The sequence below is a fragment of the Thalassophryne amazonica genome, chromosome 8 (assembly GCF_902500255.1).
Source record: "Thalassophryne amazonica chromosome 8, fThaAma1.1, whole genome shotgun sequence".
Lineage (NCBI taxonomy): Eukaryota > Metazoa > Chordata > Actinopteri > Batrachoidiformes > Batrachoididae > Thalassophryne > Thalassophryne amazonica.
Genome location: NC_047110.1, coordinates 53,588,422 through 53,614,645, shown reverse-complemented (window position 1 = coordinate 53,614,645; position 26,224 = coordinate 53,588,422). Strand labels below are relative to the sequence as shown.

General features: G+C 42.3%; 1 protein-coding gene and 1 long non-coding RNA gene across 2 annotated transcripts in view; one reads left to right on the top strand and one right to left on the bottom strand.

Annotated features, from left to right (window-relative positions):
- The window catches only part of reln (reelin), a 360,124-nt gene that overhangs the window by 322,973 nt on the left and 10,927 nt on the right, over positions 1 to 26,224 (bottom strand).
- LOC117515630 lies at positions 48 to 14,856 on the top strand. The gene is made up of 3 exons (XR_004562196.1): positions 48 to 57; positions 2,716 to 2,718; positions 14,748 to 14,856. It is a non-coding gene; the product is annotated as an uncharacterized LOC117515630 (long non-coding RNA).

Here is a 26,224-nt window from a genome sequence, read left to right as displayed (position 1 = left end):
TGTGATTAATTGAGTGTGTGAACAGGTGTCTTTTATACAGGTAACAAGTTCAAACAGGTGCAATCAATACAGGTAAAGAGTGCAGAATAAGAGGACTTCTCAAAGAAAAATTAACAGGTCTGTGTGAGCCAGAATTATTGCTGGTTGGTAGGTGTTCAAATACTTATTTGCAGCAGTAACATACAAATAAATTATTAAAAAATCATACATTGTGACTTCCGATTTTTTTTTTTTTTTTTAAGATTATGTCTCTCACAGTGGACATGCACCTAAGATGAAAATTTCAGACCCCTCCATGATTTCTAAGTGGGAGAACTTGCAAAATCACAGGGTGTTCAAATACTTATTTTCCTCACTGTACATTTTTGTGTAGGCCATGATACACTGAGGCTGGATTCCAAGTATTGTTTGGTCACCTTCAGTGGTACCAAAAACCTGCTTGGCCCATGGACTACAATAGCAACCTCACAAGCATACCATAAGCTGGTGAGCGCCAAGGCCGTAAATACTGGGACCTTTATTTTCCTGGTAAGATATTGGCATTTCCAAATACCTCTATCGAGCAACCTTGTGGCTCTATGAGTGCCTTATTTGCTGTCTGTGCAACTCTAGATAACAAATGCAAACATCTGAGTACCATCCATTTTGACAGTTGGGGTTTTTCTGTAATTATTGTATGGCTTTGCTTTGCAATATGAAGCGCCTTGGGGCAACTGTTTGTTGTGATTTGGCGCTATATAAATAAAATTGATTTGATTTGATCTTCTAAAATATTTCTTCATATTGATCATTACTTCAATCTGTGTTGTTATACCCCATTTGCATGTATGCACATACGTCAAAACCATAGCTCAGAATCAATGTCGGGTTAACAACAACCAAAAATGGCTGCCAAATAACATAAGTCCATTTACTGTGTTTTACATTTCTGTCTATGAAACATGGGACAATGTAGATGGAGCACAGACATATCATAGAGTTTATAGCATTACAATGTACAGTAGATTTACAGTATACAGTGTGTTTGAATATTAGCATCTGGAAAAAGGTAAATACTAAATACTAATCGCACCCCTTTGTAACATTGACAAAGAAATGGGTAATAGGCCCCCAACTGGGCTATTTGTGTTTAGCTAGCGTGACATCCGAAGTGCTTGTATGCCATGATGGATCACACACTACGAGTCGATGTCTGTGTGCATGGCCAAGCATGAATGTGTGACAAAGAAAAGATTCCCAATGAATATCCATTCTCATTTCTGGCCCATCTGCTCCTTCAAATAAGGAAACTGGCATATCTCAGTGAATACACCACCCTTTAAATGGTTCATCAGTCAATGTTCAGAACAGTACAAGGTAAACAAGGAACAGCCAAACACACCCAGCAAGCCCACACAAACAGAAACACACTTGACACACTTCTCTCTACTCAGTGAAGTGACCGATTCAGACAAAGCAGCAGGAGGCAGAGAGGCTGACGAGCTGGGAAGCTAATGAATGCATAGTTTTGGACCACTTGAAAGCACAAGAGTGGTCCGCATGTTGCTTCTCCTTCCCTCATAAGAGAGCTCTATTAAACCATTAGCTTCTATCCCCTGCACTCGTTCCACTCTCATCTCCTTTCAAGTGTCCCAGTTCCCCTCAACTGGACAGCACCTGAAAACTAGGCCAGTGTTTTGTTTGTTCACTGACCAATACCTGCTGCACTATAGGACATTCTTAATTTCCTGCAGCTTTAAATGCGCTGTCACACCTTGATGATTTAGCAAACATATGCCGACGTGTTAAAAATACGCTGGTGTATGTCTAATACATTATGAGTAAAGTTTTGTTTAAGTTAAGAGCATGTTGAAGCATGCTGGTATAGGTTGTAGTACTATGAGTTTGTCAAAAAACTTTGGGATACACAATATTTTCAATGCATGCCAGCATATGTCTTATATGTTCTGCATACACGGTTCATAAGTTGTACGTAAATTATGCGATCATTGACACAAGTTACTTGTAAGTGTCTCAAAAGTTGAAATATGTTCATTGATTGGCTCAACAACTGAAAGCTGCAGTCCTTATGCGAACAGTTCAGACTGTTTCAAATACTACAACCATTTGCACATGGAATAAATATAAAGTCTTAATCTTACCTGTTTGTTTCAGTTGGATTCATCATCACAGCCTGATGAAAACTTACCCAAATAAAGCGCCTTGATTTTGGAAAAAATTATGTCTGAAAGTACTTTAGTTCCTTGCTGTGGCTGAAGAAATGTAGCATCTTAAAACAGTTCCTCTGTGTTTTTCTGCTCCTGATATGTTCCTCAGCCTGAACTAGAGAATGTCAGTTCTTTGTGCAACAACAAGACAATTAACTTATTTTAAAAGTAGAAAGAGTAACAGCACCTTATTCATTCATGCCAGTGTTTACTACAGGCTTCAGTCGACTCTTCAGCATTCCGCACGTGATAAAAATAAATCCCTTGAGCCACCAAGATAAAAATAAAAAATAATAAAAAAAAATGTTTACTTTGTTTGGCCTCTGTGTGGAGGGGTGAGATCACGCAAAAGCGTTCTGGCTCTCAATGACATGCATACAAAGGTACAGTTATGATAAGTCAGTGGTGCTTAAACTGGGGCATACAGTATGAATATCTGTGGGGAGAAATACTACATGCAATCAAAATTATAATAAGACTTAAAACTTAAGCAGTCACACATAGCAAGAAAGTGCAGGAACCAGATGGACATGGAGAAAATGCCCATAATTCGGACGCAGTCGGGGGGGAAAAAGGCATGTAGGCTGTGGGCGGATCACGTCCAGACTACCTCGTCCACACCTGCATGATTGCATCCATGGCGTATTTAGACAACAGATAGATGACACAGACTGCTGTCAGACGACCATAAAAGGCATTGAAGACTACCCAATATCCAAACATCTCGATGGCAAACACAGGACCGGAGTGTCCTCCCTTTGGACAATATATATATATACTCAACAAAAATATAAACGCAACACTTTTGGTTTTGCTCCCATTTTGTATGAGATGAACTCAACGATCTAAAACTTTTTCCACATACACAATATCACCATTTCCCTCAAATACTGTGCACAAACCAGTCTAAATCTGTGATAGTGAGCACTTCTCCTTTGCTGAGATAATCCATCCCACCTCACAGGCGTGCCATATCAAGATGCTGATTAGACACCATGATTAGTGCACAGGTGTGCCTTAGACTGCCCACAATAAAAGGCCACTCTGAAAGGTGCAGTTTTGTTTTATTGGGGGGGGATACCAGTCAGTATCTGGTGTGACCACCATTTGCCTCATGCAGTGCAACACATCTCCTTCGCATAGAGTTGATCAGGTTGTCAATTGTGGCCTGTGGAATGTTGGTCCACTCCTCTTCAATGGCTGTGCGAAGTTGCTGGATATTGGCAGGAACTGGTACACGTTGTCGTATACGCCGGTCCAGAGCATCCCAAACATGCTCAATGGGTGACATGTCCGGTGAGTATGCCGGCCATGCAAGAACTGGGACATTTTCAGCTTCCAAGAATTGTGTACAGATCCTTGCAACATGGGGCCGTGCATTATCCTGCTGCAACATGAGGTGATGTTCTTGGATGTATGGCACAACAATGGGCCTCAGGATCTTGTCACGGTATCTCTGTGCATTCAAAATGCCATCAATAAAATGCACCTGTGTTCTTCGCCTGCCCATACCATAACCCCACCGCCACCATGGGCCACTCGATCCACAACATTGACATCAGAAAACCGCTCACCCACACGATGCCACACATGCTGTCTGCCATCTGCCCTGAACAGTGTGAACCAGGATTCATCCGTGAAGAGAACACCTCGCCAACGTGCCAAACGCCAGCGAATGTGAGCATTTGCCCACTCAAGTCAGTTACGACGAACTGGAGTCAGGTCGAGACCCTGATGAGGACGACGAGCATGCAGATGAGCTTCCCTGAGATGGTTTCTGACAGTTTGTGCAGAAATTCTTTGGTTATGCAAACCGACTCTTTCAGCAGCTGTCCGAGTGGCTGGTCTCAGACGATCTTGGAGGTGAACATGCTGGATGTGGAGGTCCTGGGCTGGTGTGGTTACACGTGGTCTGCAGTTGTGAGGCTGGTTGGATGTACTGCCAAATTCTCTGAAACGCCTTTGGAGACAGCTTATGGTAGAGAAATGAACATTCAATACACGAGCAACAGCTCTGGTTGACATTCCTGCTGTCAGCATGCCAATTGCACGCTCCCTCAAATCTTGCGACATCTGTGGCATTGTGCTGTGTGATAAAACTGCACCTTTCAGAGTGGCCTTTTATTGTGGACAGTCTAAGGCACACCTGTGCACTAATCATGGTGTCTAATTAGCATCTTGATATGGCACACCTGTGAGGTGGGATGGATTATCTCAGCAAAGGAGAAGTGCTCACTATCACAGATTTAGACGGGTTTGTGAACAATATTTGAGGGAAATGGTGATATTATGTATGTGGAAAAAGTTTTAGATCTTTGAGTTCATCTCATACAAAATGTTGAGTATATATATATATACACACACAGTATAACCAATGTATGAACAGGACACACGTCATATGTGTCAAAGCCAGTGTCGCAGACCAGATGGTCCCGCCCTAAAAATCAGTCCACCTGCCTTCACTGCGCATGTGTCATTTCGGACCACAGCAGCATGTCTGAGATGGAGTCTCTTCGCCCTAAGCAATCAAATGGATTAATCAATCAATCAATTTTTTTTATATAGCGCCAAATCACAACAAACAGTTGCCCCAAGGCGCTTTATATTGTAAGGCAAGGCCATACAATAATTATGTAAAACCCCAACGGTCAAAACGACCCCCTGTGAGCAAGCACTTGGCTACAGTGGGAAGGAAAAACTCCCTTTTAACAGGAAGAAACCTCCAGCAGAACCAGGCTCAGGGAGGGGCAGTCTTCTGCTGGGACTGGTTGGGGCTGAGGGAGAGAACCAGGAAAAAGACATGCTGTGGAGGGGAGCAGAGATCGATCACTAATGATTAAATGCAGAGTGGTGCATACAGAGCAAAAAGAGAAAGAAACAGTGCATCATGGGAACCCCCCAGCAGTCTACGTCTATAGCAGCATAACTAAGGGATGGTTCAGGGTCACCTGATCCAGCCCTAACTATAAGCTTTAGCAAAAAGGAAAGTTTTAAGCCTAATCTTAAAAGTAGAGAGGGTGTCTGTCTCCCTGATCTGAATTGGGAGCTGGTTCCACAGGAGAGGAGCCTGAAAGCTGAAGGCTCTGCCTCCCATTCTACTCTTACAAACCCTAGGAACTACAAGTAAGCCTGCAGTCTGAGAGCGAAGCGCTCTATTGGGGTGATATGGTACTACGAGGTCCCTAAGATAAGATGGGACCTGATTATTCAAAACCTTATAAGTAAGAAGAAGAATTTTAAATTCTATTCTAGAATTAACAGGAAGCCAATGAAGAGAGGCCAATATGGGTGAGATATGCTCTCTCCTTCTAGTCCCCGTCAGTACTCTAGCTGCAGCATTTTGAATTAACTGAAGGCTTTTTAGGGAACTTTTAGGACAACCTGATAATAATGAATTACAATAGTCCAGCCTAGAGGAAATAAATGCATGAATTAGTTTTTCAGCATCACTCTGAGACAAGACCTTTCTGATTTTAGAGATATTGCGTAAATGCAAAAAAGCAGTCCTACATATTTGTTTAATATGCGCTTTGAATGACATATCCTGATCAAAAATGACTCCAAGATTTCTCACAGTATTACTAGAGGTCAGGGTAATGCCATCCACAGTAAGGATCTGGTTAGACACCATGTTTCTAAGATTTGTGGGGCCAAGTACAATAACTTCAGTTTTATCTGAGTTTAAAAGCAGGAAATTAGAGGTCATCCATGTCTTTATGTCTGTAAGACAATCCTGCAGTTTAGCTAATTGGTGTGTGTTGTCTGGCTTCATGGATAGATAAAGCTGGGTATCATCTGCGTAACAATGAAAATTTAAGCAATACCGTCTAATAATACTGCCTAAGGGAAGCATATATAAAGTGAATAAAATTGGTCCTAGCACAGAACCTTGTGGAACTCCATAATTAACTTTAGTCTGTGAAGAAGATTCCCCATTTACATGAACAAATTGTAATCTATTAGACAAATATGATTCAAACCACCGCAGCGCAGTGCCTTTAATACCTATGGCATGCTCTAATCTCTGTAATAAAATTTTATGGTCAACAGTATCAAAAGCAGCACTGAGGTCTAACAGAACAAGCACAGAGATGAGTCCACTGTCCGAGGCCATAAGAAGATCATTTGTAACCTTCACTAATGCTGTTTCTGTACTATGATGAATTCTAAAACCTGACTGAAACTCTTCAAATAGACCATTCCTCTGCAGATGATCAGTTAGCTGTTTTACAACTACCCTTTCAAGAATTTTTGAGAGAAAAGGAAGGTTGGAGATTGGCCTATAATTAGCTAAGATAACTGGGTCAAGTGATGGCTTTTTAAGTAATGGTTTAATTACTGCCACCTTAAAAGCCTGTGGTACATAGCCAACTAACAAAGATAGATTGATCATATTTAAGATCGAAGCATTAAATAATGGTAGGGCTTCCTTGAGCAGCCTGGTAGGAATGGGGTCTAATAAACATGTTGATGGTTTGGATGAAGTAACTAATGAAAATAACTCAGACAGAACAATCGGAGAGAAAGAGTCTAACCAAATACCGGCATCACTGAAAGCAGCCAAAGATAACGATACGTCTTTGGGATGGTTATGAGTAATTTTTTCTCTAATAGTTAAAATTTTGTTAGCAAAGAAAGTCATGAACTCATTACTAGTTAAAGTTAATGGAATACTCAGCTCAATAGAGCTCTGACTCTTTGTCAGCCTGGCTACAGTGCTGAAAAGAAACCTGGGGTTGTTCTTATTTTCTTCAATTAGTGATGAGTAGAAAGATGTCCTAGCTTTACGGAGGGCTTTTTTATAGAGCAACAGACTCTTTTTCCAGGCTAAGTGAAGATCTTCTAAATTAGTGAGACGCCATTTCCTCTCCAACTTACGGGTTATCTGCTTTAAGCTACGAGTTTGAGAGTTATACCATGGAGTCAGACACTTCTGATTTAAAGCTCTCTTTTTCAGAGGAGCTACAGCATCCAAAGCTGTCTTCAATGAGGATGTAAAACTATTGACGAGATACTCTATCTCCCTTACAGAGTTTAGGTAGCTACTCTGCACTGTGTTGTTATATGGCATTAGAGAACATAAAGAAGGAATCATATCCTTAAACCTAGTTACAGCGCTTTCTGAAAGACTTCTAGTGTAATGAAACTTATTCCCTACTGCTGGGTAGTCCATCAGAGTAAATGTAAATGTTATTAAAAAATGATCAGACAGAAGGGAGTTTTCAGGGAATACTGTTAAGTCTTCTATTTCCATACCATAAGTCAGAACAAGATCTAAGATATGATTAAAGTGGTGGGTGGACTCATTTACTTTTTGAGCAAAGCCAATAGAGTCTAATAATAGATTAAATGCAGTGTTGAGGCTGTCATTCTCAGCATCTGTGTGGATGTTAAAATCGCCCACTATAATTATCTTATCTGAGCTAAGCACTAAGTCAGACAAAAGGTCTGAAAATTCACAGAGAAACTCACAGTAACGACCAGGTGGACGATAGATAATAACAAATAAAACTGGTTTTTGGGACTTCCAATTTGGATGGACAAGACTAAGAGACAAGCTTTCAAATGAATTAAAGCTCTGTCTGGGTTTTTGATTAATTAATAAGCTGGAATGGAAGATTGCTGCTAATCCACCGCCCCGGCCCGTGCTACGAGCATTCTGACAGTTAGTGTGACTCGGGGGTGTTGACTCATTTAAACTAACATATTCATCCTGCTGTAACCAGGTTTCTGTTAGGCAGAATAAATCAATATGTTGATCAATTATTATATCATTTACCAACAGGGACTTAGAAGAGAGAGACCTAATGTTTAATAGACCACATTTAACTGTTTTAGTCTGTGGTGCAGTTGAAGGTGCTATATTATTTTTTCTTTTTGAATTTTTATGCTTAAATAGATTTTTGCTGGTTATTGGTAGTCTGGGAGCAGGCACCGTCTCTACGGGGATGGGGTAATGAGGGGATGGCAGGGGGAGAGAAGCTGCAGAGAGGTGTGTAAGACTACAACTCTGCTTCCTGGTCCCAACCCTGGATAGTCACGGTTTGGAGGATTTAAGAAAATTAGCCAGATTTCTAGAAATGAGAGCTGCTCCATCCAAAGTGGGATGGATGCCGTCTCTCCTAACAAGACCAGGTTTTCCCCAGAAGCTTTGCCAATTATCTATGAAGCCCACCTCATTTTTTGGACACCACTCAGACAGCCAGCAATTCAAGGAGAACATGCGGCTAAACATGTCACTCCCGGTCTGATTGGGGAGGGGCCCAGAGAAAACTACAGAGTCCGACATTGTTTTTGCAAAGTTACACACCGATTTAATGTTAATTTTAGTGACCTCCGATTGGCGTAACCGGGTGTCATTACTGCCGACGTGAATTACAATCTTACCAAATTTACGCTTAGCCTTAACCAGCAGTTTCAAATTTCCTTCAATGTCGCCTGCTCTGGCCCCCGGAAGACAATTGACTATGGTTGCTGGTGTCGCTAACTTCACATTTCTCAAAACAGAGTCGCCAATAACCAGAGTTTGATCCTCGGCGGGTGTGTCGTCGAGTGGGGAAAAACGGTTAGAGATGTGAACGGGTTGGCGGTGTACACGGGGCTTCTGTTTAGGGCTACGCTTCCTCCTCACAGTCACCCAGTCGGCCTGCTTTCCCGGCTGCTCGGGATCTGCCAGGGGGGAACTAACGGCGGCTAAGCTACCTTGGTCCGCACCGACTACAGGGGCCTCGCTAGCTGTAGAATTTTCCACGGTGCGGAGCCGAGTCTCCAATTCGCCCAGCCTGGCCTCCAAAGCTACGAATAAGCTACACTTATTACAAGTACCATTACTGCTAAAGGAGGCCGAGGAATAACTAAACATTTCACACCAAGAGCAGAAAAGTGCGGGAGAGACAGGAGAAGCCGCCATGCTAAATCGGCTAAGAGCTAGTAGCTACGCTAAGCTAGCGGATTCCTAAAAACACGCAAAGTGAATAATGTGTAAATAATTTAGAGGTGATTCAGCAGAAGGAGTGCTTTAGTTAAGGCACGTAAAGATTACACTGGGAAACAAATCGTAATCTAGATAACTAGATCAATCTAACTGCGCAGATTAAACAGCTAACAGATACAGAAAAACACCGCTGTGCTCCGGAACAGGAAGTGATACAATACCGCAGTGAGAGCCAACCACCAGTAGAGGCAAGCAAAAACTTAATGGGATTATTAACCAACAGATGACAAGGTAAAACCTCTGAAATCATTCTAAAGTCAGTTTTAAGCAGAAATGAGGCCGTTTTAAGTAGAAATGAGGCGAAACTCCATGACGCTTTGAAATGACGACGCACAGTAAACACATCAGCTAGCAACTCTTGTACCTGTGGTGCTCTGATCGCTTCATCCATCTTGTACGATGAAATAATGCTGAATTTATGTGGAAATGATTGCTGTACAAAAGCTTGAGATAGTGTTGGGAAAGTGTAGGAACACGGACCCACAACAGGGGGCGCAAATGAACGGACAATGGAGGAAGTCAAATAACAACACTTTACTGTTGTGAATAAGCACAACAAACACAACAGATTACAACAATAGACAAAGAAGTCAATTCACAAAATGTGTCACGTGGGCAGGCTCGAAGATAAGAGACGTCTGTCCAAAGCAGAACCGGAACCACACGATTTCCTCCGCCACCGAACCCCGGGAATACTGGAGCCGCCAAGTCCCGAACTCCCAGGTGGCCACTGCCTCCGCGTGTCGGATCTGGTACTGCTGGCGAGGAACAAAAACAGTTAAATGTGGGTGCGTTTGCACCCAGCAACCCATATGGCGGGAAAACCACCTCCACCTCTCGTCGGAAGAATGTCTGCTATTTAACGCACAAAAGTAACAAAGTGTTAATGTCAAAAAGACAACACAGTCGGCTGAGTACTGTACCTCCTAGGTAGAGCGATATCTCGGCAAAGAGGTGGAGATGTCGTCTTGCTGATATACCACTGCTGATCAGATGATTGGTGACAGCTGTCGTAGGCGATAAGTGACAGCTGTCACCCCGGCTGCTCCTGTGAGGCGGCAGCGCCCTCTGGTGCCTGGAGCCCGCACTCCAGACAGGGCGCCCTCTGGTGGTGGTGGGCCAGCAGTACCTCCTCTTCAGCGGCCCACACAACAGATAGATGATGACTGGAGTGCAGTTTTAAGCAGAAACGAGGTTTTAATCCGTGAACCACTGCTAATGACGCATGTGCAGTGGAGGCAGGGTGGACCAATTTTTAGGGGGGGCCGTTTGGTCGGCGACACTGGCATCGGTGCGGTCACTCAGTCACTCATGCAATCACATTGTCACTCATCGTCTCCTTCCCAGTGTTACTGAGCTCACATGCTTGTGTGTGCATAGAACAGGTGTTGAAATGATGAAATGATCACTCAGTGTGTGTGTTGTCAGTGACTCGACACCATTTGCTGCTCAAACTTTACTGCATGCCAAACTTTGCTGTGTCTGCAGGCACGCACGTGCGCACGCGAGTACTGCTGTCAACCACCTGCTGGCAGTGGGCCAATCTTTCCCATGTGCACAGGATTCATCAGACACAGCCTTTCTAGTGAACTTTAACTTATTTTTGTGTGTTTTTGCTCACTTCAGCAGCACAATGCAACTCTGTACATGGTGATGGCTGACTGGATTATCACATGGGATTTATTTATGCCGTGTTTGTTTGTAGCACACAGCAGCCGGGTGAGAGGCTTTCACCTCAGGCTCTGGTTCCTGGACCCTGTTCTGTGAAACACTCCTGGTTCTGTGCTGGAGGTGAGATTCATGTTTAATAGTGTTGTCATGGCCTGGCGATATAGTTCCACATCATACCTCCTACAGAGTTTAGATGATGATTAAGTAATAATATGTATATTACAGCGGTGAGATCTGTTCAGCTCTGACGCATGCAATGACGCATTACTGCGCATGAGTCCACGGAGAGGTACAGCTGCCCGTGGTATCACAGATATGATAGGCCTAATATTTCACATTATTTGGATGGAAATGGAAATAAATGGAAATATATCTGTCCTGTAAGCTCTATTATGGATATTATAGCCTCTTCAGATCTGCAGCAGCATGTGCTGTGCAGTGGCACACAATGCTTTTGGCTTGATTGTGCGCTGTTCACACCCACTGCACATGATGTATGTGTGCCACATAGTTGTTATTACATATCAACATTTCCTTTGCCCACCTTGGCCGGGGTCCATTGGAGGTGGACATACGTGGCACAACATGCTGGTAGGCTTTGCCATGGCCAATCCATCTCAGAGCTCAATCAACCGTGATCAGATCATTTCAAATGCTGTTCTGATGCCATCAGAATATGTAGACTGCAATCAGATGGCGCAGTAACTGCACATAGACCACCATCAGATGTGCATCCCATCTCGACAGCGCCAAGGGTGTTTTGAACTGTGCAACACACTTGGGACAGCCGAGTGAATGGGACCAACTATGTAGATAGTTAGTCCCATTATATAGCACTCCTTGGGCACATATTGCGCCCAAGGAGCACATATTGCGCCCACATATTGCGGCCTTTTAGGATTATCTTTCATTTCTATGATGATACTCAGTTGTACATACCGATAACTGCTGGTAATCTCATCCACATAAAATCCTTAGAAAATTGCCTTGCACCAGTGAAAAGCTCTATGTCTTTTATTTATTTATTTTACTTTTAATAAATTTGCAAAAATATGAAAAAAAAAATAGTTTTCACATTGTCGTTATGGGTATTGTGCGCAGACTTTTGATGGAAAAAAATGAATTTCATCCATTTAGAAATTACGCTATAACATAAATGTGGAAAAAATGAAGCACTGTGAATACTTTCTGGATGCACCATATTGCAAATGTTTTTGGCAGATGTCAATTTTGGCATCAATGGGCCAGGTTCTCCTTTGGCTGAAATCATATTCATCACACAGATGACAACATGTTCTGGGTCCAGTTTTTTGCACAAATATCATCAACAGTGTATGTCAATCTGCCTCTGTTTGTTAGTGCAGTGCAAACACAGTAATACAGCCAGCACACCTGTAGTGAAAATTTAAAAAATATGTTTCACACTACTTTCTTTCAAACATGGACCAGGCATGTTTTTGACAGATGGCGTATATGATGTAAACTCTTTACCATCAAATCAATAAAATTAATTTTTCTGTGCCGGCGTATAGCCACAGGGGTCAGAACAGCCCCCCCAGAGTCAAGATCCACTTTTGAAGACATTTTTACAGATAATATTAATATTTGTATATTTTAAACTATTTTTTACTTACATTGAACTAACTAAAAATCATGCACATATGCACGCACACATACTTTTAATATATAGCTGATTTACTGCCCCTGCTGGAATGGTGTGTGAATCCAGAATGTAATTATCAACGTCCATTGTTCAGTGTATTAGCTAATATCTAGCTTCTCCAAAAATATAAGTGCTATCAATGTTCCATTTTGGTGGTGTTCATCCTTGACCCAATACATAAGCATACTAGGCATGTAGAGATTAATCGATACAAATTGGTATCTAGATACAAATGTGCGCGACGTGAGTGTATTGATTCATGCAGTTTGCATTGATTCAAATGACAGATGAAATCGTGATCACATCGCTCGCTGCATGCTTGCATCGATTTTTTTTCTAAGGCACATTGAATGCCCCATCCCTGCTTTGATTTTTGTTTTGAACATGGACTGGGCAGAAACCAGAAAGCACATTTCTACCACAACAAAATGGAGGTCTGCGAGCAGTTGGAGCTTTTTGACGCACCTAAAACATTTAAATCAAGCATTTGGGGATACTTTATCTGTTTTTAAAAAGATGAGAAACTTCACAAGATGCAGTCTGCTTGTAAGGGCCCCTTCACACATACTGCAAATTTGGTCGAATTGCGCATGAAGTGCACATGAAGCAGGAATCGTATGTAATACGTGTAAAATCGTAGCTGCTTCCAATGCCTCCTAAACCTGTTGCTACAAGTATTTGTGCACACAAGCGGCTGAAAGACAGAGCGTGCGTTGTGCGAGCCCATCGAACCTTCTCGCGGCAGGTGTCGGCCAAATTCCTGCTGACACACACAAACATCTAACACCTCTTGTTTGGCACTTAGAAAATGTGTGGCCATTCACACTATCATCATGAAAACAGTCAGCAGACAATCACTGTCAAGCTGGATGTGAAATTTGTCTAAGTGCCCCACTACCGTGGAGTTGCAAAAAGCCACACACATGTGGTGCATGTGTCTCACATGTGTGCGCATGTGTCACACCACCCCCCACTCTTCCCAACACATCTGGCGTGCTGGGGGGAGAGGGGGCACACTTGCATAAAATGCTTATATGTATGTACAGATCTGATCACATGGGGGCCGGACAGCCAGGTCTGAGCACACACAGCACGGAGAGGTGCATGTCAGCTGATCACAGCACAATGGCAGCTAGATGGCAGCTCAATGCACACATTACAAACACAGAAACCACGGCAAGGACAATTATATAAATAATTGCGACAATACCTACATATGCAATTACATTACAAATAACGAAAATGAATGACCACATAACACAGAAAGTGACATGTTGGTCTGGGCGCTGAACAGATGGGGGGGATGTCTGCTTACAGCCATGGCTGTAAAGATCTCTGTTTCTGGACGTCCAAGCTTGAGAACATGTTCTTACAACAGCAACAAACTTACAACATTCCTCTGTGAGGCGTGTGTCTCTGCCTGCTGTCCTCACGTGGAAATATATAAAATATCTTTCACCTTTGTGCCGGGCTCCAGCGGCCAGACACAGTGCACCACCTTCATCTCCTTCTTGATTTCAGACATTTTTCCGCTCCAATTACAGGCCAGCGATGGTAGTGCAGTGGTAAGGTTTCTGTCTGGTAATCAGAGCTTACAGGTTCAAATCCCATGAGTGGCATTTTTTCTTTTTATTTATCAAGGGTTATTTAACCACGGGGTTCTGGACTGCGTCCCCTTTTTATGTATCATTTATATCAACCCAGTGACATTCACTAATTATACAGCTGTTTTTTATTTTATTTTCCTCCACATCAGCGGCGTGATGTGGTCCACCTCGTCCCAGCTGCTTGCACTGTGTTCCTGCTTGGACTACACCATCGCACCGGGATCATGCATGCCTGCCTGTCTGCTTGATGTTTTTGTGGTTTGCTCATATGAGCTGTTCTGCCGTGAGTCGCCCAGATTTGTACTTAATCGTACTATGTGTAAAGAGGCCCTATGAATGCCATGCTGCTAAACCATATGGACACTGCTGCTCCACTGATATTCCTCAGACTGTCAACTGAGCTCAAGCAAAACTCTGGTGGAAAAGTATCTCAAATTACTTTTGCCAAGGCGGTACTCTGTCAATGAGTGACTCACTTTAAGTCACTCATTGAGAGTGATGCTGTTTTACTGTTTACTGTACTGTTTAAGTTCTGACAGTGTAATGAAGCAAGTTCCAAATATGAGGGAACCGATTCCTGTTCCATAATGTTGTAGTAGAATCAGATGAAGAATACCATAGTACCATTGAATTGCAGCTTCTTATTTTCTATTTAAATTTTTGGTATAATTTCTTTGCATCATGTTTAATTGCATTGTATTGCACCAAATTGCAAATACATATACAATTGCATCGTACTGCATCGTATCATCATGTATATATGTACATATACATACATATGTATTGTATCGCTGGTAGTGTATCGACATACGTATCAAATCGTTGTCAGTGATGAGATTCATCTGCCTAAAGCATACCAAATGGCAAATGTCAGCTCTCCCCTGTTTGTCCGTAATCAAAGTCTTACGCACGCACTCACACTCGCACAGCTTTTTGTCTTTTCTGTACTCTGCTGCAAACATGTGCTTTTATTTTTACACACCCACAAACAGAGACAGTGGTGGAACACATCATATGCACTATTTCAACTTTCAATTTACTTTCATTTATATAGCGCCAAATCACAACAGAGTTGCCTCAAGGCGCTTCACACAAGTAAGGTCTAACCTTACTAACCCCCAAAGCAACAATGGTAAGGAAAAACTCCCTCTGAGGAAGAAACCTCAAGCAGACCAGACTCAAAGGGGTGACCCTTTGCTTGGGCTATGCTATAGACATAAATTACAGAACAATTCACCAAACAAATATACAGGAAAAGCTGTTGGTACACAGGACAGGAGGGTCTCCAGCACAATCTCTGGATGGAGCTGCACCTTAAACAGAGACAAAAAACAGCATCAAGCATCAGAAAGACAAGAAATACAGTATAATTTGTCAGCATTAAACAACAAGAAAACAGGAAATACTAAGGTGATCGCTGGCCACTAGCCCTGAGTTTCACTAAAAGACTCAGAATTTAGGTAAAGTTGAGGCCGTGGCCCACTCCATTTCCTAATAAAATCAATTAAAAGAGTGAAAAGCGTAGAACTATACTATGCCAGTATGCTAGCCATACAAAAGGGAAAATAAGTGTGTCTTAAGTCAGGACTTGAAAGCCTCCACAGAATCTGACTGTTTTATTGACACAGGGAGATCATTCCACAGTACAGGGGCATGATAAGAGAAAGCTCTGTGACCCGCAGACTTCTTATTCACCCTATTGACACAAAGTAGTCCTGCACCCTGAGAACGCAAAGGCCGGTACATAAGGTTTAAATAGGTCAGCTAGGTGCACTACACTTCTCACTTATGGTAACAGCAACATGACACTTAACTCACCCATGGTAATGGCAACATGATGCTTAATTAAACTGACTAAATGAAATGAACTACAAAAACACAATAAATCAATAACACTAACAACACTGTTAAACTAACATAAACCACAATAACATTTAAAACCCCAAACTCCCATGGTGCATTGCAGCACAATGTCCATTTTTCACTGTTGTTTGCTAATATCACTACTTTCTCCAAAAATGTTGCTCGTATCGACTTTCCATTTTTGCAGCATTCATCCTTGACTCAAATTGCATAAGCATATCAAATGGCAAATGTTAGCTCTCCCCAGTTTGTCCATGATCAAAGTCATACACGCACACACGCATGCACACACACAGAGGCCACTTGGCTATTCTAATATAGATTATTGTAATTCTTCTGCACTCTGTTGGTGGAAGTTCACAAAGCCCTTTCCAGACAGATTTCATCAGCTGTGATTACACCCAGACTCAGAGATGTCTACATATGTGTCTCTGTGTCTGTTTTGTGGACGAGGAGTGACGTAAGTGACTAAAATACATCTTAAACAAATAAAGGAACTGTAGTCATCTTTACTTGTTGATTACTTTGATTATTTATATTTTTAAAAATCTTGAGCTCATTTATGTTTATTCACAAGATTTTTTATCTCTTGAGAGAAAATAAAGCCCATTGATCCATGGGAGAATAAGCTGTATCCCAATGAGATTTCACCACTTGATGAACCCTGTATATTTGAATAAGAAATAGCTGAATTTTTACTTGTTGAAATCAAGCACATAGATGCATTTCTTCTTTGTAATCTACAGTCACGGATTTAACTTTAGGAGTCTGTCACACTATGATGGACTGACAATATATATGAGTAATGTATACAAAACGTTGATATCATTTGTGTCCCTTTTTCATGTACAAATCCGTTTCTCATTCTCTAATTCCATTTCTTGTCAGCTGATGTCCGGTGAGTCAGTCGGAAAGTTTTTCACATGCACAAAACTTTGAGCAGACATTAGACAGAGAGGTTTCCCAGTGGTTGCACATTTGTTTTGTCCTGTACTTGTTTGTCACTTCTACGATACTCATACATTCATATCCAGTGGTTGCCCAGTGCTTCAGACTGGGCTTCTGATTGGCCAAAGCTCCAGCACTTGGTGCAAATTCAGCACCAGGAGAAAGGACAGTTCCTGATGCAGCAAAATGCAGCACAGCTGTTCACTTAGCCAATGCCAGGCTGAAGAACAAGATAGTGCAGCTGTGTGCATTTATATCTGGATGTCAAAACACACCCTGCAGATTCTCTTGGTGAGAAGACACCACAGAGAAAGAAAGTTGTTTGCTGTCCTCACCACTGCAGTCACACTGAAAGCTGGCACAGTGGAAAAGACACCGTTAGTGCATAAGCGTAGTGAAGTAATATGACCCTGGAGAAAGCCACATTGTAGCCACATTTGCATTCAGACCTCACAGAATCCTGCTTAAATCCAGCTCCCCCAAGCATGCATATATGTCTTGAAACCGGGAAAATTGTTCTGCTTATTGCGGCTCTTTGTGTTGCCAGTGGAAATGTGGTGTCATACATCTATCAGAGCCCCAAATCCACTGGAGACCAACACATTGAGATATTTGCCAACATACAAATTAGTTTAATCCATTACTAATCAGTTTACTGAATACATCGTGTGACAATACCCTTTACATATACCTTGGTAAAAAAAAAAAACCTTAAAACTCAGTTTTCTCAAACTGCATATTCCATTTTATCAAACAATGTTTAAGTCAATGATCATGTTTACTTTATTTCTGTGTGGAATTACTTAAAAATTTACAGTGTGAAGGTACTTCCATTTTTATTCACTGTGTCAAATTTGCATTGGGTCAGCAGTTGATACACAACAAGATCAATGTGTTTATGAACACTATGAAAGATTCCCGAAGATTCTAGAAATTGATGGAATTACCTTGAAACACTTCTGAACAACTTGCATAATATGGGTTTAATTACAGAACCTATGGCTGTATTTAAGGGCTGTGCCTACCTGTGGAATCACTGTCTATTTGCATTTAAGAGCAAGGGGAAAACAATCTAATAATCAAACCAAGGCTTGAGGAATACTTCTTTAGATCTAAACAACCCAGGTTCCTCCTTACCAGCCACCTTGAAAAAACTCATGGTACAATGAGCAGCTGTACAATGTAGTGTACAAAACCATCCAATATTTGGGTTGATACAGACTTAACATCATTGAAAGGAGGGCCAAATTAACATTAATATCATTGAGAAAGGAGGGCCAAATTAACACCCAGTAATTAATTAACTTTCATTTTAAAGTTTCAACAGAACCTCAGGATCACAACTAAGGAATTGATTAAGGATTTGGAGGCATCAGCCAGAAATGTGGTGTAATTTGTCTTTCGGAAAGCAGTCCAACACTACACCCTGACAGGCTGTCAACCAAGGAGGAGGAAGCCATTACTCAAAATTGATATTAAAAACAAAATCTAGACAAAAATTTACAGCTTTCCTCCAGGACAAAGTGTAAGTCTTTTTCATGTAAATATCAGATTAAAGGTTTGCTTTCTGGGTGACATCTAGCTTAGAGGTGTAAAAGCAGGTCTTTTGCCACATGATTACTTGACACCAAATCATAGCAGACCCGAAATATTTAGGATGGAAAGCCATCTCACAACATTCTTACATGAGTTCAGGGGGCACCACCCTTGACCTGTAAGAACTTGAGTATCTGTCACTCTACTCTACAGTACCCATTTGGAGTGAGCTAAGTGGTATAAGAACTTCAAAACAATTTAATGAGATTCTTTACTAGTATGAGTTAAATAACATTGGTCTGCAACCATTAAGTATTGTTCTTAACACCACAATGACTACACAATAGTCCACATACTCAAGGCAAGTCCAATATGAAGTCACTACAGTACATCTCCAGGATTCCACCCACTTCCATTTTGCTAGACCCCACTGATAAAACCTACATTGTGAATCCTTGTGTGTGACTGCAGAATGACAATCATAGAGTTTGACTTGCATTTTTGTTACCATTTTCTGCAATTTGAGGAACATCTGATGAATGTTATTTTAGGAAGAGGCTTCCAAAGATGTGAAAGAAACCGTTTTAAGAACCGTGAGCTAAAATGAACAGAAACACAAGGATAACTTGAGTGCACCGGCCACATGTAATCACTTTGTAGACACACAGCAGGAACAGGCAAGAAATGGTCAGAAGTCAGAAAGTGATACAGAAGGTGATAATGATGTCTGACAGCCTGAGAAAGTGACAGCAGATTGATGCCATTTTAGTATTCAAGTTAACAACAAAGAGGACTTTAAGTAACTCTTTGGACCATGTGACCCATTAACATCCATCTGAAGAGTGGACAATGTGATGTGTTTACAGTACAGTTGTGTCTCCTTTTCCAGAGCTTTAGAATCTGTGACCATCACATATGACTTGTTCAACACAGATCAGTCAGAAGAACAGCCACATGCAAAGTAATTCCCCAGATTTAATCACATTTGTTAGCAGGTAATGGTCGGTTTTTGCTGCTGGTGGTTTGTTGGAAAGCCACTGGAGTAATTCAGTAACCTGATAGGTTATCACAGGAAGAGCTGATGGCATTCTGTCAGGAAATATTTATCTCCAAGTCCCATTAGGCACGTCATTCAGTGGCAACATCCAAATCTCCTTGAAATGTTGATTGTTTCTTGAGCCTCTTCAATCATTTGCACATGAAAAGGTCCATAAAGCAGAGGCAGCTGTAGAGGCCGGCGACAAATTACTAATCACCATTTCAGCCTGTAGTGTCAACCAGTTCTCTAAAGAGCTCTCGTTTCTCTCTCTCACACTTCACTGATTGTGGCGCTGTGGTTGAGACACAACACTTCAAACTCACTTAATATTGTGAGGTTTTAACGTGTCGGAACAATGAATATATTGCATGAAAGCCACAGTCTCACCACAGCCTGTGCACCAGCAGTCGCTAATTCAGTGCTTCATACTGACATCGATAAGTCTGAATTAAGTACAAATATGACAATAGACAATGTGCTGTACGAGGTCTCTTAGATAATAAACCGACCCTTTTATTTTTTTTTTTAACTATATGGATTTGAATGACATGCGATTACACCAATCATGCTTGAACCCTCGTGCGCATGCGTGAGTTTTTTCACGCGTGTCGGTGACGTCATTTCCCTGTGGGCAGGCCTTGAGTGAGATGTGGTCCCGCCCTCTCGGCTGAATTCCTTTGTTTCACACGCTGCTCGAGACGGCGCGCGTTGCTTTATCAAAATTTTTTCTGGACCTGTGAGGAATATCCGAGTGGACACTATTCGAGAAATTAAGCTGGTTTTCTGTGAAAAGTTTAACGGCTGATGAGAGATTATGGGGTGTTTCTGTCGGTGTAAGGACTTCCCACGGACATTTTAAGGACATTTTTTTAATGAAAGACGTACGCGCAAATTCGCCGAGTCGTTTCCGTGACGACTCGGCAAATCTGTGTGTGCCGCGACAGGAAAAACACCTCCGTGTTGAAAACCATTTGTAGAATTCAGGCGGCTTTTAATGGCTTTCAACAAGTGAGTAACTGAGAAATTGTTTAACAGCTTGGGCATGTTCCAACTTGCCCGTTAAGATTTCCAACGGAGGTGTTTTTCCTGCCGCGACCCCCCGCGGTCGGGTCCAGCCCGACATGCGACTCTGCCCACACGTTCTTTCATTACAAAATGACCGTTAACAATGGAATGTCCGAATAAACTCCTCATGCCGACTTCTTCTGAAAGTTCTCTGTTCTCTGACGACTTACTGCGTCAACAGAGCCTGAAATGTGGAAGTTTTCAACTTGAAACGGCGAGACGCTGCCGCCTCGAAGCGCAGATCGCCGTCAGGCGCCGTGGACTGTCCTTAAAGCGACACTACCAGACCAAAATCTCTCATCAGCCGTTAAAATTTTTACCGAAAACCAGCTGAATTTATTGAATGGTGTCCACTCAGTTGTGCCTTACAGTTTTGAAAAAAATTTTATCAAACAAAGCAACAGTCTCTGAGCCATTCCTAAACAATGAAAAAAATCGACGAGCGGGTGGACGACTCCTCACTCAAAGACTGCCCACAGGCGAATGACGTAACCGACAGGCGTGAAAAAACTCTCGCATGCCCACGAGGGTTCAAGCATGTCTGATGTAATCACACGTGATTCAAATCCATATGTTTTTTGAAAAAAATAATAAGGTCGGATACTTTTCTAATAGACCTCGTATTTTGCACAAATCATCATGAGCTGTGCACATTATCACACACTAGCATTAAATTCATACACACACATACAAAGACAAATTCCTTGATGTACAAAAGCACTCCATTAGTCTTAAGGTGCCCTGACGCTTGCACGAATTTGACCCGTGCACTGGTACGCAATCTGCCATGCCAGACAGTAAACTCATTGTAAACCCATTGTAAACTGTACACGGCTTTGTGCAAGTGCGCAAAGAAAATTTTGAAATGTTCTAAATCTCTATGACGCATTAATTATGCAAACTTCATGTGAACATTGAGCAAACAATTCAAAAACAGTGAGTGTGAGTGCAAGTGATTGTATCAGCGCCCCGCATCACAGCACAGCTCATCTGAACGATTATGACAAGATGTTAAATCTATCATAAATCTAATTTTACAGCTACTCATGAGAAGCAATGAAAATGCAACTGATTTACCAAGCCATTAGAATATAAACATTACATATAGTTACCTTTTAGACTGTTCCACATGCGTTCTCCACATCATGAAGCACATGAGAGAGAGAGAGAGAGAGAGGGAAGGGCTAAAGAACAACAACATGTCCGGAAAGCCCTCACAGTATGTGGGTACCCACGATGGTCCCTGGATACCCACTCCCCACAGAGACTTGCTGCTATCACAGAAAAATGACTACACCTGTGTTACTGTGTAGGCTCTGAGTTCTCCAGGTGGTTTCCATAGTAGAGAAGCTTGAATCTGTGGGTACCCATGATGGTCCCTGGACAAAGTGCAGAAGTCCCAGAGAACAAAGAGACCAGATAGACAGGAGACGGAGACAAGAAGAAGAGGAGTGTCTCTCCCTTATTTAGCAGGAGTAGGGGAAAAACTACAGAGGATCTTCAGACAGCACAAAATCCCAGTTTACTTTAAACCGGTTAACACCTTGAGACAGAAATTAGTTCACCCTAAGGACATGATCCCTAGTTACAAACAGTAACTAGTGATCATACACTAAAATACACTACAAATGTAGTGTATTTTAACAGATGTCAGGAAAACTGTAACGAACACTACATAGGTGAGACTAAGCAGCCATTGCACAAAAGGCTATACTAGCACCGCAGAGAGGGCGCCGGTGAACCTCAGTCTGCAGTTCATCCACCTTATCATCCAGTCTTAACCGGGGAGGGGGTCTGAGACACGCTTTATCCCCTGTTTAAAATGGGGTACTCAGGTCAAAGCAGTTTCAGTCTTTTGTTCATGGTAATGAGTCATTCACGTCATCAGGAGAGTCCTCAAGGGAGCCATCAGGAGAGGCGTCAGTCCCATCGTTAGGAGGGACAGCTACCCTGTCATTAGCAGGGTGCTAACTAGAGCACAATAGGTGCTAATTAGAGCAATTGTTTAGTCACTAGCCAATAGCAGTCTGCCTCTCGGTAGGAGGGGTCTGGTTAGGTTTAATACTCCAGCTTTTGTAGCTTCTGTTATTCTTCTCTACAAGAGTCAAGACAGAAGTCAGACTACCAGAGCAAGAATTTTAGCTGAGGAAGCTTCTGCGATTTGAAGCGAAATGTCCTCACGTCAAGCAACCCAGTCCAGTCGAAGATTCAAGCTTCTCTACTCATGGTTAAGTGTTGGGCTTGAGACCAGAAGATCCTCAGTTCAAATCCCAGCCTAACTGGAAAATCACTAAGCTCCTTTGGGCAAGGTGCTTAATCCCCTAATTGCTTCTGGTGTGTAGTGAACGCGGTAGCAGCCTCACATCAGAGTGAATGGGCCTCATGTATCAATGTTGCGTACGGCGATATTTGAGCGTATGTGGGGGGTACGCCAAAATGGCTGCGCTACTTGGCATTTATCAATGTGGTTGTTGGCATACAGTGCACTGAAAATATACACCAGGTCGAGAGGTGGTGTAAATTATACACCAAAATGAACCAGCGCTGGAATCCACATAAAAATTAAAATTATCAACATGATAAACAGTGCCATTATACAATATCAAGTTCACACGTAAGGATGCCAGAAACAACCATTTAGCCTTCTTGGACTGTAATGTTACGATTGGAGAGAACAGGCAGCTCCAGACAGAGGTTTACAGAAAACCCATTCACACTGACCAACATCTGCTCTTTGGCTCAAACCACCCCCTTGAACACAAGCTCTGGGTGATCAGGACTCTTCAACACAGAGCCATGAGACATCACCTCCCCTCATGTGGTTCATGTGGGTCATGTGGTTGATTATGTGGATGTTAAAATCCAACCCCTTATTAGTGACACCTGGGTAACAGATTAAGTTGGGGATGGCCTGTTGGAGTGAAATACTGTGGGGACCTTGTGTGACCCGTTGCTGTTGTGGTAGCCATGATGGCCCAACAGGAACCCTGAATATATACTCAACAAAAATATAAATGCAACACTTTTGGTTTTGCTCCCATTTTGTATGAGATGAACTCAAAGATCTAAAACTTTTTCCACATACACAATATCACCATTTCCCTCAAATATTGTTCACAAACCAGTCTAAATCTGTGATAGTGAGCACTTCTCCTTTGCTGAGATAATCCATCCCACCTCACAGGTGTGCCATATCAAGATGCTGATTAGACACATGATTAGTGCACAGGTGTGCCTTAGACTGCCCACAATAAAAGGCCACTCTGAAAGGTGCAGTTTTGTTTTATTGGGGGGGATACCAGTCAGTATCTGGTGTGACCACCATTTGCCTCATGCAGTGCAACACATCTCCTTTGCATAGAGTTGAAGAGAACACCTCTCCAACGTGCCAAACACCAGTGAATGTGAGCATTTGCCCACTCAAGTTGGTTACGACGACGAACTGGAGTCAGGTCGAGACCCCGATGAGGACGACGAGTATGCAGATGACCTTCCCTGAGACGATTTCTGACAGTTTGTGCAGAAATTCTTTGGTTATGCAAACCGATTGTTTCAGCAGCTGTCCGAGTGGCTGGTCTCAGACGATCTTGGAGGTGAACATGCTGGATGTGGAGGTCCTGGGCTGGTGTGGTTACACGTGGTCTGCGGTTGTGAGGCTGGTTGGATGTACTGCCAAATTCTCTGAAACGCCTTTGGAGATGGCTTATGGTAGAGACATGAACATTCAATACACGAGCAACAGCTCTGGTTGACATTCCTGCTGTCAGCATGCCAACTGCACGCTCCCTCAAATCTTGCGACATCTGTGGCATTGTGCTGTGTGATAAAACTGCACCTTTCAGAGTGGCCTTTTATTGTGGGCAGTCTAAGGCACACCTGTGCACTAATCATGGTGTCTAATCAGCATCTTGGTATGGCACACCTGTGAGGTGGGATGGATTATCTCAGCAAAGGAGAAGTGCTCACTATCACAGATTTAGACTGGTTTGTGAACAATATTTGAGGGAAATGGTGATATTGTGTATGTGGAAAAAGTTTTAGATCTTTGAGTTCATCTCATACAAAATGGGAGCAAAATCAAAAGTGTTGCATTTATATTTTTGTTGAGTGTATTTAATATAGTAGATCCTTTACTGTCATTGTACATATACATACATACAACACAATTTGTCTTCTGCATTTAACCCATCCTAATTACAGTTAAACACAATCCAACCACTAGGAGCAGTGGACAGCCACAATCCACCGCCCGGAGACCAACTCCAGATGTATAAACTCTGCCTTGGTCAGGGGCAGAGAAAAGAGCATGCCCTCAATAAGCATGTTTTTGATTGTGGGAGGAAAGAGGAGTACCTGGAGGAAACCCACACAGACATGGGGAGAACATGCAAACTCCAAACAGAATGGACAGAAAGCGATCCCACAACCCTCTTGCTGTGAAGCATCGGTGCTATCCACTAAGCTGCCATGCTGCCACACAATCTGTGTGCTATTATGGGTATAAATGAGACAGCTACTGGGGCTCTGGTGAAACACGAGGTCCTCAATGGCTGGACCAACTATTGGTACCATGTGAAGACTTTCGAGTGACTCCACCAACACTGCTTGACGTGTATTCTCTGCATCAGGTGGGAAGACTACCATACCAACATCAGCGTCCTGGCTAAAGCCAAGCTCCCGAACATCAAGTGTGTCCTCATTAAGAACCAGCTTCAGTGGGTAGAGCACATCGATAAGATGGATGACAACGGAATTCCCAAACAGATCTTGTACTCTCACCTGAGTGAAGGAAAATGATCCAGAGGAGGGCAGAAGAACTGCTACAAGGACCTCCTGAAGCACAACCTAAAGAGATTCTATATTGACTGCAAGACCTGGGAAGAACACACGATGAACTGAGCTGGCTGGTAAACAATGAACCACACGAGATTGGAGGTCTTTGAAAAAATGCGGCTGGACAAAACAGAGGAGAAGAGGTGAAAGAGCAAGTACAGAAAGTAAGATCCTGACTGGCCTAAGCTTCCCACAGCAATCACGTGCAGCATCTGTCAGAAACAGCGTGCATCAAGTCTGGGCCTGTTCAGTCATTTCCGGGTCCACCATCCCATCTGGGAATCAGCTAACACACTATCTTCGTCACCACCAAGGGATTACCACAACAATCACGACAACTGGTTATGCACTAGTTAAAGATGTGCAATTTCACCAAATGCAAAATTGAGTCAGTCATCATTAATTTTTTTATTTGTGCATTTTATGTCCACTTCTTCCAACTGAGGGGCAGTTATCATTCTTTTCCATTTCACAATCAAATTGCAATGTTAAAAACTCTAGCATCCACCTAATTTAAGCTGAATTGCCTAGCTAAATTTGCTTCAAAGTAAAAAAAAAAAATAATAATAATTATACAGTTTCTTAAAACATATTGAATGACAGCAGACCGATTGCAAATTTGTGAATGCCAAAAACAAAGCAAGTCACAAAATGGAGAAAAAAACGAAAGACAGTGCAGAAAAACTGAGGGAAAAGAAAAAAGAGCTCTTGCGACTGATGCTACTAAGAGCAGAAAAATTTCAGAGATGTTTGCTGTGGGGGCCAGCCTGGCAGGGGCGCCTGCAGGTCCCCCAGCAG